Source organism: Callospermophilus lateralis, assembly GCF_048772815.1.
Source record: "Callospermophilus lateralis isolate mCalLat2 chromosome 6 unlocalized genomic scaffold, mCalLat2.hap1 SUPER_6_unloc_1, whole genome shotgun sequence".
In the NCBI taxonomy this organism is placed as follows: Eukaryota; Metazoa; Chordata; class Mammalia; order Rodentia; family Sciuridae; genus Callospermophilus; species Callospermophilus lateralis.
The window spans coordinates 663,987-679,747 of record NW_027510149.1 but is presented as its reverse complement, the minus strand read 5'-3'; positions in this window follow the sequence as shown (position 1 = coordinate 679,747).

Below are 15,761 nucleotides of genomic sequence, written 5' to 3'. Positions count from 1 at the left end.
ACTGAGTCCAGATGAAATCTCCAGGATTCCCTGGGAGCCCTGGTCAGCTGTGAGCTCCTCTGCTGGGCATGCCTGCAGCAGCCACCAGGGGGTGGTACCTGCTGCCAGTTCTGCACCAGAACCTGGTGCAGAAGTCCTGCCCAGATCTGCCCCAGGCGTGGGCCACCTGCACAGCCTTGGGTGCTCTGCATGCTCCGGGGCTTTGCCTCTGAGACTGAAGTTACAAAAACGTCCTGTTCCACAGGGTGCACCGGGCACCCCAGGGGCTCAGAGACTCCCATGAACCCACTTCCTCCTGCAGACCCTTCCTGCAGGTGATCTCGAGAGGCCAGGAAGCAATCTTCTCAAAGCCCCTGGAGGGCAGCCATGCTTGATTCAGGCTGCAGGTTGGCCCACTCTGCCTGAGTCATCTTTACTGCTGTGTAGGCAGAAGAAGCCAAGTCAAGGGGATTGTAAAAATGCAAATACCAGGGGCTGCCACTGCAGAGTGACTTCCAGCTCACAAAGCGCTTTCCTGTGTCGATCTGTGTGCTGAGTGTTTATGTCACGTGTCTGCAAGTGCCCGTGAGACCACCCTGACTCTGCCTCGTGCAAATGGGAAACTGGGGGGGCAAGGTGCTGTTTAACTGAACCACCTTCCCCAGCTCAGTTGGAAGCACTGAGGCCGTGGACCACATGAGGTTCTTCAACCTCAACGACAGCAGACCCTGCCCAGCACACAGGAGCCCATGGGACCAAAGGAAAGGTGAAGAACTAAGCCAGGAAGGACAGGAAGCAGCCCATAGAGATGGGTGAAGGACCCCGCCCTCGGGACTCAGTCACCCCAACATTTATCCTGGGTCTTCAAGCCAATTTCCAGGGGAAGTCACATGCTGGCCCCTCCCGGCTCAGGGCACGCAGGCGCTGTGATTGACAACCCGTGGGTGAAATTTGGGACAAATCCCAAGATTCCTGGTTCCTGGAAGGGGCCGTCCGAGGGAACTGCGTGCTCCATGAGGGGTCAGCCCTCTACTCCCCTTTGAAATGGGGTCAGTGGGGAGTCCTCCGTGAACCACCTTCTACGGGGGCTTGCAAGGCTCCGCAAGGCCTCTGTGTGAGGCCCTTCTCCCTTGAAGGAGGAGGGGGCCCCCCACACCTGGCCTTCAAAGAGGAGGCAAATCTGGCTCCTGATTCCTGGCGGCCACTGCCTTCGCCGTGGTGTCTCATCTCTCCTTGGCGTGTGGCATCTATGGAGCCTGGGTGACAGTCCAAGTTCCTGTGTCAACATCCTCGTGCTCCTTACACAGGGAGGTTGGCCTCTCAAGATGCTTGCTGAGCAGCCCCGCCCGCGGACTGGGGTGCAGAGCGAGGACGGAGCCCCATCTCTGCCTCATGGCGGAACTGCACATCAGCGTCCCTGTGTTTCCCTAGCACAAGTCCCTGGCCCGGCCTCCAGGCTGACTCTGGACGAAGGCTGTAGACGAAGCCTGGAGTGCAGAGGCTGGCCAGGCAGAAAGGCACGGAGGCGGCTCCACCTCGTCACCCGGGCACGTTCTCTCCACATGGAACCTCCAGTTGGACACGCTCCTTCAACTCTCTCCCTGTTGTGAGATGGCTGGGAGGGGACTTGGGTACCCGCTACGGCTCGTGTTTAAGGCTTGGCAGGGAGGGGAGACCGTCGTGGGAGGGTGGAATAGGGGGACTTGCATTTGAGGGAAGGGGACTTGGGTACCCGCTACGGCTCGTGTTTAAGGCTTGGCAGGGAGGGGAGACCGTCGTGGGAGGGTGGAATAGGGGGACTTGCATTTGAGGGAAGGGTCCCATGAGTAAAAATGGCTAAGCCACTTAGGTCCCCAAGAAAGGCTGGAGTCAATGCCATGGTCTTGGAAGACAGGGGTAGCTCGTCCCTGAGAGATGGGGCTGCTTCTGCCCAGGCGACTCCAGGTCTGGACTGGAACAAGTGGGCCAGAGTGAGGGAGAAGCTCTCATCAGATCCATTTCCAAACAGGCAGGGAGACGCGGAAAGGTCACCGTGAGCAAGGCCGGTGTCCTCACGGAGGACGGGTGTGGAGCGGCCACTGGCAGGAGCAGTGGAGCTGGCTAAGCCCCTGCCACGGAGCAGCAGACCCTCCCGGGGCCTTAAGTGGTAGGTTCCTGAGAAGGGCGCGCAGACAGCAGGAGCTTGAAACAGGGTGGTGGGCTCAGACTCCTGCTGCAGGGGCCAGGAGCTTCCGTCTGGGGACCCCGGGCTTCACGTGAGCACAGGAGCTGGTGCCAGCTCAGGACGGCTCCCAGTGCCCCTGAAACCAGCTGGTTCAACCCTGCCCTGCAAGTTTGGGACAGTGTAAGCAGAGGCTGCAGGGAGGGGACACAGGAAAGGAAGGAGACCACCAGCAGCTGAGTTTTAAGGGGGATCCAGAGGTCCTGGGCTCTGCTTCTCAGTGCACAGCCCCAAATCTAGCAGTGCCCACCAGGGGGCTGGCAGACCTGCAGCAGAGGGGACGGTCACAGCAGCCAGCCCTCCTCTGCTCCCCTGCTGCTGTGTCTCTTCCCATCTCTGGAGCCCTCTGTCCTCCAGATCTAAGACACCCGGAACTTGGAGTGGGAAGGCCTAGGCTCACGTCCAACCCTGACACTAACTCCCAGGTGACCTGGGTACTGGGTCTCAACACCCAAAAATGAGGACAATAAAGACATCCCACTGCAATGGGAAGACCAGTGTTCTCTTGGCCACACTCTGGGACCCTCAGACCTGGAATGCGTGATTTTGTGCTAGTGGAAGTGTGTATGGGTCTGCTGGCGATGCTGTAACAAATACCAGGGACCTGGAGGTTAAGCAGCAAAATTCATTCAGCCTGGAAGTCCACCGTCACGTGTCGGGAAGGCTGGTTCCTCCTGGGCTTTTCTCTCTAGTTCTCCCTGGGTCTCCTCACACCGTCTTCCCTCTGTACCTCTGTTCATGGTTCTCCTTTTAATAAGGATACTAGTCATGGGGATTACGGCCTAGGTGGTGAGCTCCAACTCGACCACCTCTCTGAACAACCTACCTTCAGATCAGCCCACACCTGGCCATGCTGTGTGCTGTCTTCACTGTGACCGTCCAGCCTGGGTCTGCAGCAGTGCCTGGAAATCTTGGAGCTATTAGAATCATTCACGGAGGCTGGGCACAGTGGTGCACACCTGTAATCCCAGCGGCTCAGGGGGCTGAGGCAGGAGGACGGCAGGATCCTAGCCAGCCTCAGCAACTTAGCAAGCCTGTAGGCAACCTCCTGAGACCCTGTCTCTACATAGAAAATAAAAGGCGTTGAGGACGCGGCTCAGTGGTTAAGCACCCTTGGATTCAATCCCTAGTACAAAAAAAAAAAAAAAAAAAGAAAGAAAAATAGAATCATTCAGGGAGTTTTGGAAAACACCATAGGCCTAAGCCACCCCAGGTGAGTTAAACCAGAATGCTTGGGGTGGAGTCCGGGCTCGGCACCCTTGAGAGCGGGCACCCAAAGCCCCAAGGGAGGGGTGATGAACATCAAGGGGCTGAAACTCCTCTCCTGAGGACTCCCACCTCTCCAGGGGGCTTTCAGGCCCGTCCGAGTCTTGATTAGGTTTAGATGATCCAAAAATTGGAGTAAAGTTAGAAACATTTTCCATAATAAAGGAACAATCGCTGCTCAGCTCCCTCAGAGGCCTTGGAGAGGAGGCCCTGCTCCAGCTTCCGCCGCAGGGAAGGCGCCTCGTCCCTGTGTGCCTGGCCCAGGACAGCTGCCCAGGTCAGCAGCACCTCCTACCTGTGTGGCCAGTGGGCGGGAGAGGGGCCACCTCACCAGGGCCTGTGAAAAGGGGCAGCTGCTGGCCTGGCTGAGGGACCCGGTGCTGTGAAGCCCAGGAGAAGAGACGGTCTCCAGCAGCTGAGCCTGGCCCCCCTCCCCTGGACCTCGGCAACTCCTTCTGAAAGACTCTGGTGTCCACGACAGCTTTGCCAACCCTTAGGCGAAGGTCTCAAAGGGAAGCCGCAGGCTTGAGACCTGGAGGGGGCCACAGCAGGACAAAGAGAAAGCCCCTCACTGAAGGTGAAGCCCAGAAGACAAAGGTGGGGCTGCTTGACCAGCCCTCCCTCCTCGTGAAAGTGTCTGTTGTCAGTCATTCACTTGCCTGTTCACCACCCACCCCCACTCACCCCCCCACCACTCACACATCCATCCATCCACCCACCCATCTAGTCGTCCACCCACTCACCCACCCCCCACTCACCCACCCTCACTCACCCACCCATCGACTCACTCATCCACTCACCCATTCACACATCCACTCACCCACCCACCACTCACCCACCACTCACCCACCCACCCATCCACCCACCCATCTACTCATGCATCCCCATATCCACTCACCCACCCATTCACCCATCCACTCATTCACCCACTCATGTACCCACTCACACATTCACCCATCCACCCACCCATCTACTCATCCATCCCCACATCTACTCACCCACCCATTCACCCATCCACTCATTCACCCACTCATGTACCCACTCACACATCCAACCAACCACCCACCCATCCACTCATCCATCCACCCATTAACTCACCTATCCACTCACCCATTCACACATCCACTCACCCACCCACTCACTTACCCACTCACACTTCCACCCATCCACCCACCCATCTAGTCATCCATCCACTCACCCACCCACCACTCACCCGCCCACCCACTCACACTTCCACCCCTCTACCCACCCATCTAGTCATCCATGTACTCACCCACCCCCCACTCACCCACCCACCCACTCACCTACCCACTCACACATCCACCTACACATCCAACCATCCACTTACCCACCCACCCACCCACTCACACTTCCACCATCCACCCACCTATCTAGTCATGCATCCCCATATCCACTCACCCACCCACTCACCCACCCACTCATCCACCCACTCACCCATCCATTCACCTATCCACTCACATATCCACTCACTCACCCACCCATTCACCCATCCACTCATCAGCCCACTCACCTACCCATTCACACATCCACCCAACCACCCACCCACTCATCCATTCACCCATTCACACATCTACCCAACCACCCACCCATCCACTCACCCACCCATCCATCTACTCATTCATCCACTCACCCACCCACCCATTGACTCACTCATCCACTCACCCATTCACTCATTCATCCACTCACCCACCCACTCACCTACCCACTCTCACATCCACCCATCCACCCACCCATCAACTCATCCATTCACCCATCTACTCACCCACCCATCCATCCACTCACTCATCCACTCACCCATTCACACATCCACTCACCCACCCACTCACCCACCCACTCATCTACCCACTCACACATCCACCCATCCACACACCCATTCACTCACTTATCCACTCACCCACCCACACATCCAGCTACTCACCTACCCACTCACACATCTACTCATCCTCCTACTCACCCACCCACTCACTCGCTCAACCCATCTCCTCCAGAGCGTTCAACATGCCAAGCACTGCTCTGTACCCGTAGACACAGGAACTGCCCCCTCGGGGACATTTACTGGGACAGACACAGAAGCTGATGTACCACTCTATGGCAGCTTCGGGTGGTGAGTGTGCCACGGGGAAAAGCTGACGAGGCCAGCAGAGAGGGCGGGGAGCTGGAGGCTGCTCTCTCTGGAGTGGTCAGGGAGGAGCTGAACGAAGGGCCATGAGCAAACATTGTACCTGGCTCTTTCTTACTAGGAGTGCTGACGAGCCCTCGGCTGCAGGTCCACAGCAGCCCCAGCCCACGGTCTCAGTTCAAGCCCCATGACCTGGGTGCCAAGTCCACGTGCGTCCCAGGCCCACGTTCTGTCAACGGCAGCCCCATGTGCAGAGGTGATCCCACAGATATCGCCAACTGCAGCCTGGCCAGCCTGGCTTGTGTGGGCACACTCTGACGTTCACCCAGCACACGGCCAGGGACGGCCCCTCAGCACATGTCCCATGGGGAGCCGCGCATGATGGACTCTGCAGACCACTAAGGTCAGAGCTGGCACTCCTCCTGGGCTGTCTCTCTCCACCCCCTCAGGCTTTATCCAGCCCCGACCTCCGGGTCCCTGAGGAAGGCCCAGTGGAACTGAGGAGAGCACAGCCATGCGGTGTCCGAGCCTCCAGCTGCTCTGCCCCTCTGTGAACAAGCTCTTCCACTGTTTCCCCTCAATAAATATTGGGAGGTGTCCATGGGGTTCTCCAAAGACCTAAGGGCTTCCCGTGACTGGCTGGAGACCGCGGACCTCGCAGGCTGCTGCCCAGCTCTGGCCCTGTTGGAAAAACAAAAAACACCAGAGACTAATGAAGTTGATCAAGTTCATATGAGCAAGAAAAAGGAGCTGGAGGAGACGGCACTGCAGCCCGTGAGGCCCCGGGGAGGGGGGTGCTGCACTCTTTCTCTAACCAGGGGCACTGCAGACGCCTCAGAGACCACCTGACGGGTGCACACCCCCTTTGCCTTATCTGGGCAGCCCGCAGCTGGGATTGGCTGAGGGTTCCCCTGCTGTGATCCACTGGGGCTTGGTTGCCTGGTTACCAGGGTGTTCCCTTAGATTTGATTACAACCTACTGACAACCCATGCTAGGATGCAGTTCACCATCTATGGAGGCTGCTGAGGGCCAAATTTTGTCAATCAAGTCCCAGAGGCCAAATTTAACAGTCTCAATTTATTTTGTTCTATTTTGGTCCATAAATTTTTAGTTGATTTCAAGTTCGCATAATTGAGCGAATCATTATTCCTGTTATATGATGTATGCTCATCCTTGGTCCATACTTGACTCTTTTGCCCTTTTGTATTTTGTTTGTTCATTTATTCATTTCTAGAAATGTAATGAAAACCTAAGACTCACTGGAGACACCAGGATGTGCCTGCCCTGGTGACTCCATGGTGTATAGAACAGCAGTCCTCAGGCTGTGCCTGCCCTGGTGACTCCATGGTGTGTGGAACAGCAGTCCTCAGGCTGTGCCTGCCCTGAATGACTCCATGATGTGTAGAACAGCAGTCCTCAGGCTGTGCCTGTCCTAGTGACTCCATGATATGTAGAACAGCAGCTCTCAGGCTGCGCCTGCCCTAGTTACTTCGATTTGTAAACCTGTAGTTTGTCCGGAGCTACTCCATATTGAGTACAAATGACAAGGAAGAATGATTCCACATCTTGTTTGTGCAGCTCCACGACCTGCCGTCTGCCTAGGTAGACAAAAGGAACCATAAGGAACAAGTTGATAAATGACTTATTCCTGCCAAGTTATTACCCTGAGTCAGTACCTTGACAGGTGGGGATCCTAAATCATATCAGGAACACCCCCATGGGCGCTTATCAACCTCACCAGGTGCAACCGCTTCACTTAGACCCCCTCCACCACGATTGGACAGGGGACACCTGACCTCATCACTGGTCACCCGACAGGAGCCTTTCCAGGAACACCCCACAGTGACCTCTCTCTGCCCTGAGCTTCCTCCTGGTGCAGCTTCTCTTTCCCATGGTGGTGCACAGCCTGCTCCACACTCTCACTTCCAGCTGACGCTGACACTCGGAATCTGTGGCCACCCGCACCCTCTGCCTTACAACACTGTGAAGCTGGTTGCTTACAACCTTATCTCACCACTCAGGAGCTCTCTGCCTCTGCTCTTGGAACAGCGTCGTGTAACTCTGGCTACCTTAACCCTCTCTTGGTCTTTCTGGTGTGTGTGTGTGTGTGTGTGTGTGTGTGTGTGTGTGTGTGACTGTGTGAAGTGTGGTGTGTGACTTGAGGGCTACAGATACTAGGAATTAAGATGGGAATGGAAAAAAGGACTAGTGACTCCCTGGCCTAGGACCAGCCGGTGACCCACGGATACTGCTGAACTGCAACCATCGAAGATGTGGCACTTGTGAAATTACTGCCATTCCCCACCTTTGGCAACATGGGGAGACGCACACCCGTGGTTCACGGTAGCAGCAAGCTCTCTCACGACACTCACCCTCCTTCAGCCCAAGAACTGCAACATGGGCAGCTGAGTCCTCGCGACCCTCCTGTGCCCATCGCCTGCCGCTCTCCTCTCCACACACTCTCCGGACGGGATAGGTGACACCCTCCGACTGTTCGCTGCTCTCTTGGCCTCTTTATTTCAGAGTGTGGGCAGCAGTGTGAGTCAGTGTGCGTGTTTGGATTCGAGAGCTCCGGTGTTCATTTCTCAGAGACATTCTTCAGGCCAGTAGCTATCAAGACCGAGTTTCGGGAGCGCAGCCCCCGAGAACCCGACTCCTGAGGAACGGAGCTCCTGGCTGCTCCCAGCCCTGGGGGCCGCCTTCCGCGGTTGCCACCATCCCCTGTTTCCCCCCTGGGGGCCTGCTCCCTCTTCTCTGAAATGTCCCCCGGATTGATGCCCAGGCCTTTTGCTGGCTGATTCGTGATGTTCCTGGGGAGTTGAGGATCCTTACTGGAGTCCTGAGGCGGATTCCTTCAGGTTAAACCCATGAGGACCTGGTCCCCAGGTGGCAGCTGGTGCTGCTGCGGATAAGCGCAATCCCAGCTTTCCTGTGGTCGGATTACCGCTCCTTTATGGTGGCTCGCGCTTTGAGTTCTAAGAACTCCGTCCTACAGACAGAAAGAAGAGCACATGTTTCTTCCAGCTTTAAAGAGTCTGCTCCTGACAGTGGGGTGAGGAGCACCCTGTGCAGTTTGCCGTGGCGTGAAGTCAGGCTCCACACTGTCACTTCTTCCAGATGAACCACGACTGTTTCTGGCTGCATTTGCTGAGGGCTCCTTTCCCTCTGCTTTCCCCCGACTCCTCTGCCAGGCCTCAGCTCCACCCAGGCCTCAGCTCCACGTAGCTGGTTCCTGTAAGCCACCAGCGACTGCCTTGGTCACGACAGCTGCGTGTGGACAGAAGCATTTATGTATGATGTGTACTCACAATGGTCTTGGCACCTGGGGGCCACGTTCCCGCTCCCTATGTGTGTACACCTTTTCTGCTGGGATTACAGTGGGGGTCACTGTCCCCTCAGGGTTATCCCCAGGAACTCGCTACACAAACGCCGCGTTTGTTTCCAATTGATCATCCTGTCTCAAGGCTTCACTCCTGTTACGTCCCCGAAAGCCACCCACAGCCTGGACCCTCCTCTCTGGTCCTCCCCACTCTGCCCACCCTGGGAACCAGCGTTCCACTCCAGCTCCTGTGAGATCCACGACTTTGGGCCACGTCTGGGTGGGAGCAGGCAGCGCTTGTCTTGCTGTGCCCCACACATTTCACCTCACACACTGTCCTCCAGGGTCATTACGTTGTCACAGAAGACAGGATCGTCCTTCTGTGGCCGACTCGTGCTCCATGGGGCACATGCCCCGCCCCTTCTCTGTCCACCCTCAGCTGACGGACACTCAGACCTCCTGTGAATAGAGCTGCGGTGACCCAGGGAGAGCCGGTGTCCCTCAGCACACTGATGCTCTCCTCTGGACGTGGGCCTGGCAGTGGGATTGCTGGTTCACGTGCTGGTTCTGCTGCTGGTGTTTCAGGGAATCTCCGTGTGGTTTTCCACGCTGGCTGTGCTGATTACACTCCCACAACAGTGCAAGGGCCCCTTTCCTCCACCTCCTCGCCAGCGGTCACCTTCAGTCTTCTTGGTAATGGCCATTCTCTCTGGAGCCTGGTGAGGGCTCACGGTGGTTTTGATCCTGAGTCCCTGGGGTTCAGTGATAATGAGCAGTTTTTCACATACCTATTGGCTATTTGAATGTCTTCATTTGAGAAATATGCTTAGTTAGTTCTATTGTCCATTTTAAACTCGAGTTATTTGGGGTTTTTGCTTGAGTTGAGCTCCAGATGCTGTCCAAATGCCGCCCCTCTTCAGACGTGTGGTCTGCAGGGTCCCCATCTGTGAGGGCCTCTGCTCTCTCTTGTTCCAGCTGACTAGCTGGATGGAACCACTGCCTATTTTGCTCCTGTTTCTAGAGCTTTTGGGTTTGGGGTCTTCAAAGTTTTTTCGCACTCCCACCCTGAAGCACTCCCTGGGTTTCCTCCTGGTAGTTTCCTGGTTTCAGGCCTCACATTCAATCTCTAATCCCCTCTGAGTCGGTGTTGGTAGCTGGTGAGAGGGCTCTAGAGTCACCCTTCTGCACCTGGAGACCAGTTTCCACGGCGACACCTAGTGAAGCTCTCCCTCCCCGGTGTGTGCCAGCAGCATGTGGAGGGCCAGCTGGCTGTGGACGCCAGCGCTGCTGCTGTTCCAGAGGCCCGTGGATTCAGGCCGTGCTGGCCACGTTGGCTGTGGCCTTGCAGGGTGTCTTGACCAGGAGGTGGGTGCTGCTCAAAACTGCTTTGGCTCCTCAGGCTTGTTTAGTTTCTAGCTCCAAAAGAATTTTAGAATTTTTTTTGGATCTGCGAAGTGTCTGATCTCTTGTTAGGATTGCCTGGATTTGTAGATCACGTTGGGTAGTGTGGGCTTTTAGCAACATTGATTCTTCTCAGGAGCATGGACATTTGGGGGTGTCCTATTTTATTTCTTCCATCAATCTTTATAATTATTATCGTAAAGATCCTTCACTTCTTTGTTTAAATTTTATCCTAGACTTTTGAGGGGCAGTTATTATGGATGGCGTGGCTTTCTTTTTTCCTCTCCAGGTAATCCAGTACTCCACGTAGAAATGCGATGGATCAGTGTGGCAGTTCTGCCTCCTACCATCTTAACGGATCTGCTGGTTCTCATGGTTCTGTGGTCTTTGGGGGTTTCTGGGTATGAGATCGTGCGGCCTGTGGACAGTGTGTCTGACGTCCACTCCAGTTAGTTTGCCCTGCTCTAACCCAGGCTGCTTCCTCTCAGGGCCGCGGCCCCTCCTGGGCTCCCAGGTTCAGGGCACGTTCGGCCGACACAGGCCCCGCCCAGGGAGCCTACTCCCCCCTGCAGCTCTCACGTGTGCCACGCAGGGCGGTCGCAGCTGCGGGCATCGCAGTCACAGCTGAGGCAGACACCCCACTTGTGCCAGGGAGATGAAGTGTGAAGGAGGTCCAGCCCCACTCCTGGTGGGTGCGTGGCTGGAATCAGCAGCCGCGAGCGAGGTTGAGAGGCGCGAGCTGTGCTCACTGAGAACCGGCAACACGGCACCCCTGTGAGGAGAAGCAGGCCTCGTCCAGCCTTGGGAACGGTCAGCGTCCGTCTCAGGAGAGGCAGCAACTAGTGATTGAAATGAGAAGGACAGCTCAGGGCACAGCCCGGCCCAGTCTGGGGAGTGTTGAGGCCCCTTTGTGAGGTCGTGGTTGGCTGGGTTTTCAGCCTGGAGTGGTGGGCGAATGGGTGAGGGTCCGGTCCTGGCCCACTTCTCCGGGGCCCTGGGCAGGGCACATGAGCCTCCTGGCTCCAGCCTCCCACGTAACACAGGCTCTCGCCGCTCTGCGCACCAAAGGCCTCGCCGCCTGGCGGGCTGCTCAGGAGCGGCTGTGCGGGGTGGACCGCGGCCCTTTTCTGTACTTGGCCCTGAGGTCCAGGCTGCTCTCTGGGGTGCCCTGCGGTGTGCAGAGGAGCTGAGGGCCCTGTGGCTCGACCTCCCTCATCAACCCCGAGCAAGCCCGGTCTCAGTGAGGCCGCCAGGGACCAGGGAGCTGGCCTTTCTTCCCTGCCCAGCTCTGGGGGGAAGACACCTGGGACCCATGCAGCCAGGGAGGGACACGCGGAGAACCTGCAGACAAAAGACTGGGCCCAGAGAACATGTAAACATCAGAAAGATGCCAAAATGAGGTGGGAACAGCAAACAGAGCAGAGAGAACAGGAGGAAGGCCCAGGGAGCCCGGCTGTGCTGCTCAGCCTGACCCAGGCCCACACCGCGAGGGGGTCGGGGCAGAAGACCCCAAAGGCCACCGCGGAGCTCTGCAAAATCCCAGGAGACGGGCTTCTACAACTCACAGGACGGGGACTGGCCACAGCGACGGAGAGACAAAGCACTCATCCTCCCTACGTCCCAACCTTCGACAATTGGACCACTTTACACTCTGAACCCAAAGCGTTCATATGGACTTTACCTATTGGCATTTATAATGTGAGGAATTAAAACTGAGAAGCTTAAAAGCTATTAACTATATTATAAAATAAAGTAAGTCCATTGCAAAAACATAGAAAGTACATTTAAAAATTCTATCAAGCTGGGTGTGTGGGCACATACCAACTCAGTGTGGTGGTGTGAACTGATAAATACGATCAATAAGAGTGTGAGTTACAGGTAATAGATTAGTAAAAATCACAGATTATGATAAGTAAGATAAGATGGTTGTAAAGCAAAAACTTAGACAGGCCTAAGACTCCATTTTGCTGCCTTCCATAAAAAAAAACTGGTACTGAGAAACTAAAATGAAAGCTGTTTTCTCATAATATATGGTTTTCTGTACTTTGTACCCACAAAATGTACTCAACCCAGGACATGGTGGTCTTGGTGACCCAAGATTCTCGTCCCCGCTAACCACCTGCTCGAACTCAGGACACGGTTGTCTAAAACCTGCTCAGACCCAAGATTCGATTGTCTCAAGTTGCTGTGCTAATTGCTGTCTTGGCTTCTGTGATTGGCTTGCTTGCATGACACTAAGGAGAGTCCCTGAGCTGTGGTTTTCATCCTTAAATTCCAAGACACAGACCAGGAAGTTGCTGCTCTCCCACAGAGCTTCAGTCTCTACAGGAGGGTGACAGTCCCTGGCCAGGTCAATAAAGCTCTCTTTGATTTTAATTCAGACTTAGAGTGTTTTCTGAAGCGGTTTCTCATAACACTCAGGAGACTGAGGGAGGAGACCACAGGTTCAAAGCCAGCCTCAGCAACTTAGCAAGGCCCTAAGCAACTTAACAAGACCTTTTTTCTATAAAATATAAAAAGGTCTGGCATGTGGCTCAGGGGTTGAACATCCCTTGGTTCAATCCCCACTGCCATAAAAATAAAAAGTTATATTGTCAAAAAAAATCATCAAAAGGAGGGTGATGCTTTACATCGTCACAAATCTTCTCAGTTTCTGGCTTAAGAGAAGACAGCTGGATCCCAGCTCAGCTCTAGCATTCAGCACATGCAATGCCCCGTGTGGCCACAGCTTGTGAGGAAAATCTGGCATCATTCAGGATTGGAGCTGGAAAAGAAGGACCCTTGAAATAGTTGAGGGGCACCCAGGGACCTGCTTGGAGGAGTGGCCACTCACAGGCAGTTTCACGTGGGTGAAATCGTGGAATTCTCCACTGAGGTGAAGGTTATGACAGCAGAGGATTGACAAAAACCCCAAATCCATCCTTACATAAATGGGTCAGGATAAATTGGGCTTGTTTATATCATGGAACTCTATGCAGTCATTAAAATGAACGCAGCAGCTCCGTCTGCACAGGGATGGGCCAGGCTCCACAGGGTGGAGTCCAAAGCCATGCTGCTAGGCTGGGAGCAGGAGGCCCAGAGGAGCTGTGGTTGGTGGCACTGTCATGCAGGAGGCCACAGAGGAGGTGTGGTTGGTGGCACTGTCACACAGGAAGCCCCAGAGGAGGTGTGGTTGGTGGAACTGTCACACAGGAAGCCACAGAGGAGGTGTGGTTGGTGGCACTGTCACACAGGAAGCCACAGAGGAGGTGTGGTTGGTGGCACTGTCACACAGGAGGCCACAGAGGAGGTGTGGTTGGTGGCACTGTCACACAGGAGGCCACAGAGGAGGTGTGGTTGGTGGCACTGCCAGGAAGGACATCTGGAGAAGCGAACCTGGAGGGGGTGGCCCAGGCACCAGGACAGGCTCTTCGTGTGTATCCTCAGTTCTCTTCAAGTTCTGCATCCTGTACATGTGTCATCCAGCCAAAAAATTAACTAATGAAACAATGTGGATCCAATCTTCAACCTGTCTTTCCAGGTTTTCTGAAGATGAAGCAGTGGATGCCTGGGACAGTGAAGGCTGTCAGCACATGAGGTCTGTCAAGCGGTGATCCTTATCTTCATCTTTAAACAGCGCCTCTAGTCCGCTGAACCTCCAGATCCTCCACCTTGTAAGAACGGCAGGCCTGGGCCTCTCTTGGAGTGAGCACAGAGCGGGTCTCAGAGCACAGTGAGCAGCCTTGCCCTGGGAAGCCTCCATCTTCAAGTGCTGGATACTCCATGTGAAGGCCTTGCTACTGAGAGCCTTCCTGACAGTGTCCTTTCTTTTCCTCTGGTTCTGTGCCCCGTGAGCGGGAGCCTTCCCAGAGCCGGTCTCCATGCACACCCGAGTGCTGGACTGTGACGTGACCTGCATCCTGCGGTTCACACCTCTGCACATGGTCCCAGATGGGCCCCAGTGGCCAAGCTTGCTGGAATGGTGTCTTGCGTGTGGCAATCATTACTCTGTTTCACTTAGCCTTACACTTGAAGGATTTCAGGCAACACCACTATTTCCTCTCCCTGCTATTTGATAACCACATCTAAATTTAAGATTCAGGCGAGATCGAGCGCGTTCAAGTGTTATGGCCGTAGACTAAATTTAAGATTCAATCTGTTTAGGAAAAACGTCATTCCCACAAAAAATTCAAAATTGCTGTTCCACATTTGAAACAGCCGCAGTAGGAATAGGCCCTGGACAGTCCCACTGACGTCCTGCAGTGCTGGCCCATGTGATTCCAAACCACACGGGCCCTGCATGGCCAACGCCCCTCGGACATTTCCTCAGTCTCAGAGTTTGTGGATCATTCCCATATCTCCCTCCTGCACATTCTGAAAGGGTAAACAGAAGGTCACTGAATCTGCAGCCCTCCCCTCTTCTGCTGGGCGTGGCTGTGACGTCTGCTGAGATTTTTGCTCTGTCCCCCGGGTGCACCTGTCCATTCCTAATGTACCCAGTGTCCTGCATAAAGAATGGGGTGCAGCAACCGTGAAAGAGGTGTGACCCAAGCCGAGCTCAGAGCCCCTCTCCCCAGGCTGTCCTGCACAGCCCCCTCTGGGCTGGGATCGGGCAGACCACTGCTCTGCAGCCTGCTCCAGCCCAGGAGCCTTGTGTGGAAATCATGAGACCAAGAGCCTCCTCCAAGGTGCCTGTAAGTTGGAAATAAGTTAAACACTGTCACCCAGATCAAACGGAAAGAAGGTATTTCTGTGGGAAGAGCGGTCTTGATTCTGAAAGACGTGTACGTTTCCCTTCAGATGGGGTCAGTGTGAGGTGGACCCCCTGGCTCAACAGCATTCTAGTGCTCAGTGGGAATCAGTGGGCGGGCAGAGGTGCCCGTCTGGCCTGGTCTCAGCACCAGGAGGCGTGAGCCAGCCCAGCTGGACCTGTCCCAAAGTGGGACCCCCAGGGCTCGCACACCAGGCTTGGTGAGACCACACAGGCCAGAAGAGAGGGGGACTCATCAATAAAGTGTCAGCACAAACGGGTCATTTCTCTGGATCTTAAAGTGAAATTGGGAGAGGAAGGTGACATTCCCAATCGTGAGCAGTTACTAAGCCTGGGAGGGACCATTTGGAACTCAAGGGAAGCAGGTTGGGCAGCCTTGGAAAGGTTCCCTGTAAACGTCAGCTGACAGCTTGTAAGACTGCCTGTGAGACTCTGAAACTGTGACCCTGGATTGGACGTGAGGTCACCTGCCAGTTCATAAAAAAGAAATGAAGAAATGCCAGGAGAGGGGCAGAGTCACCCCTAGACCTCCTGAGGGGACACTGGCCCAGCCCCTCGGGGGCCCTGCTCTGGTTCCTGCTGTGCAGGGTCCTGGCCCGTCCTCCTGGTGTGCAGGGTCCTGGCCTGTCCTCCTGCTGAGCGGCTCTCCTCCCCCGACTCCTGGCATATCCGCGTGCTCCATGG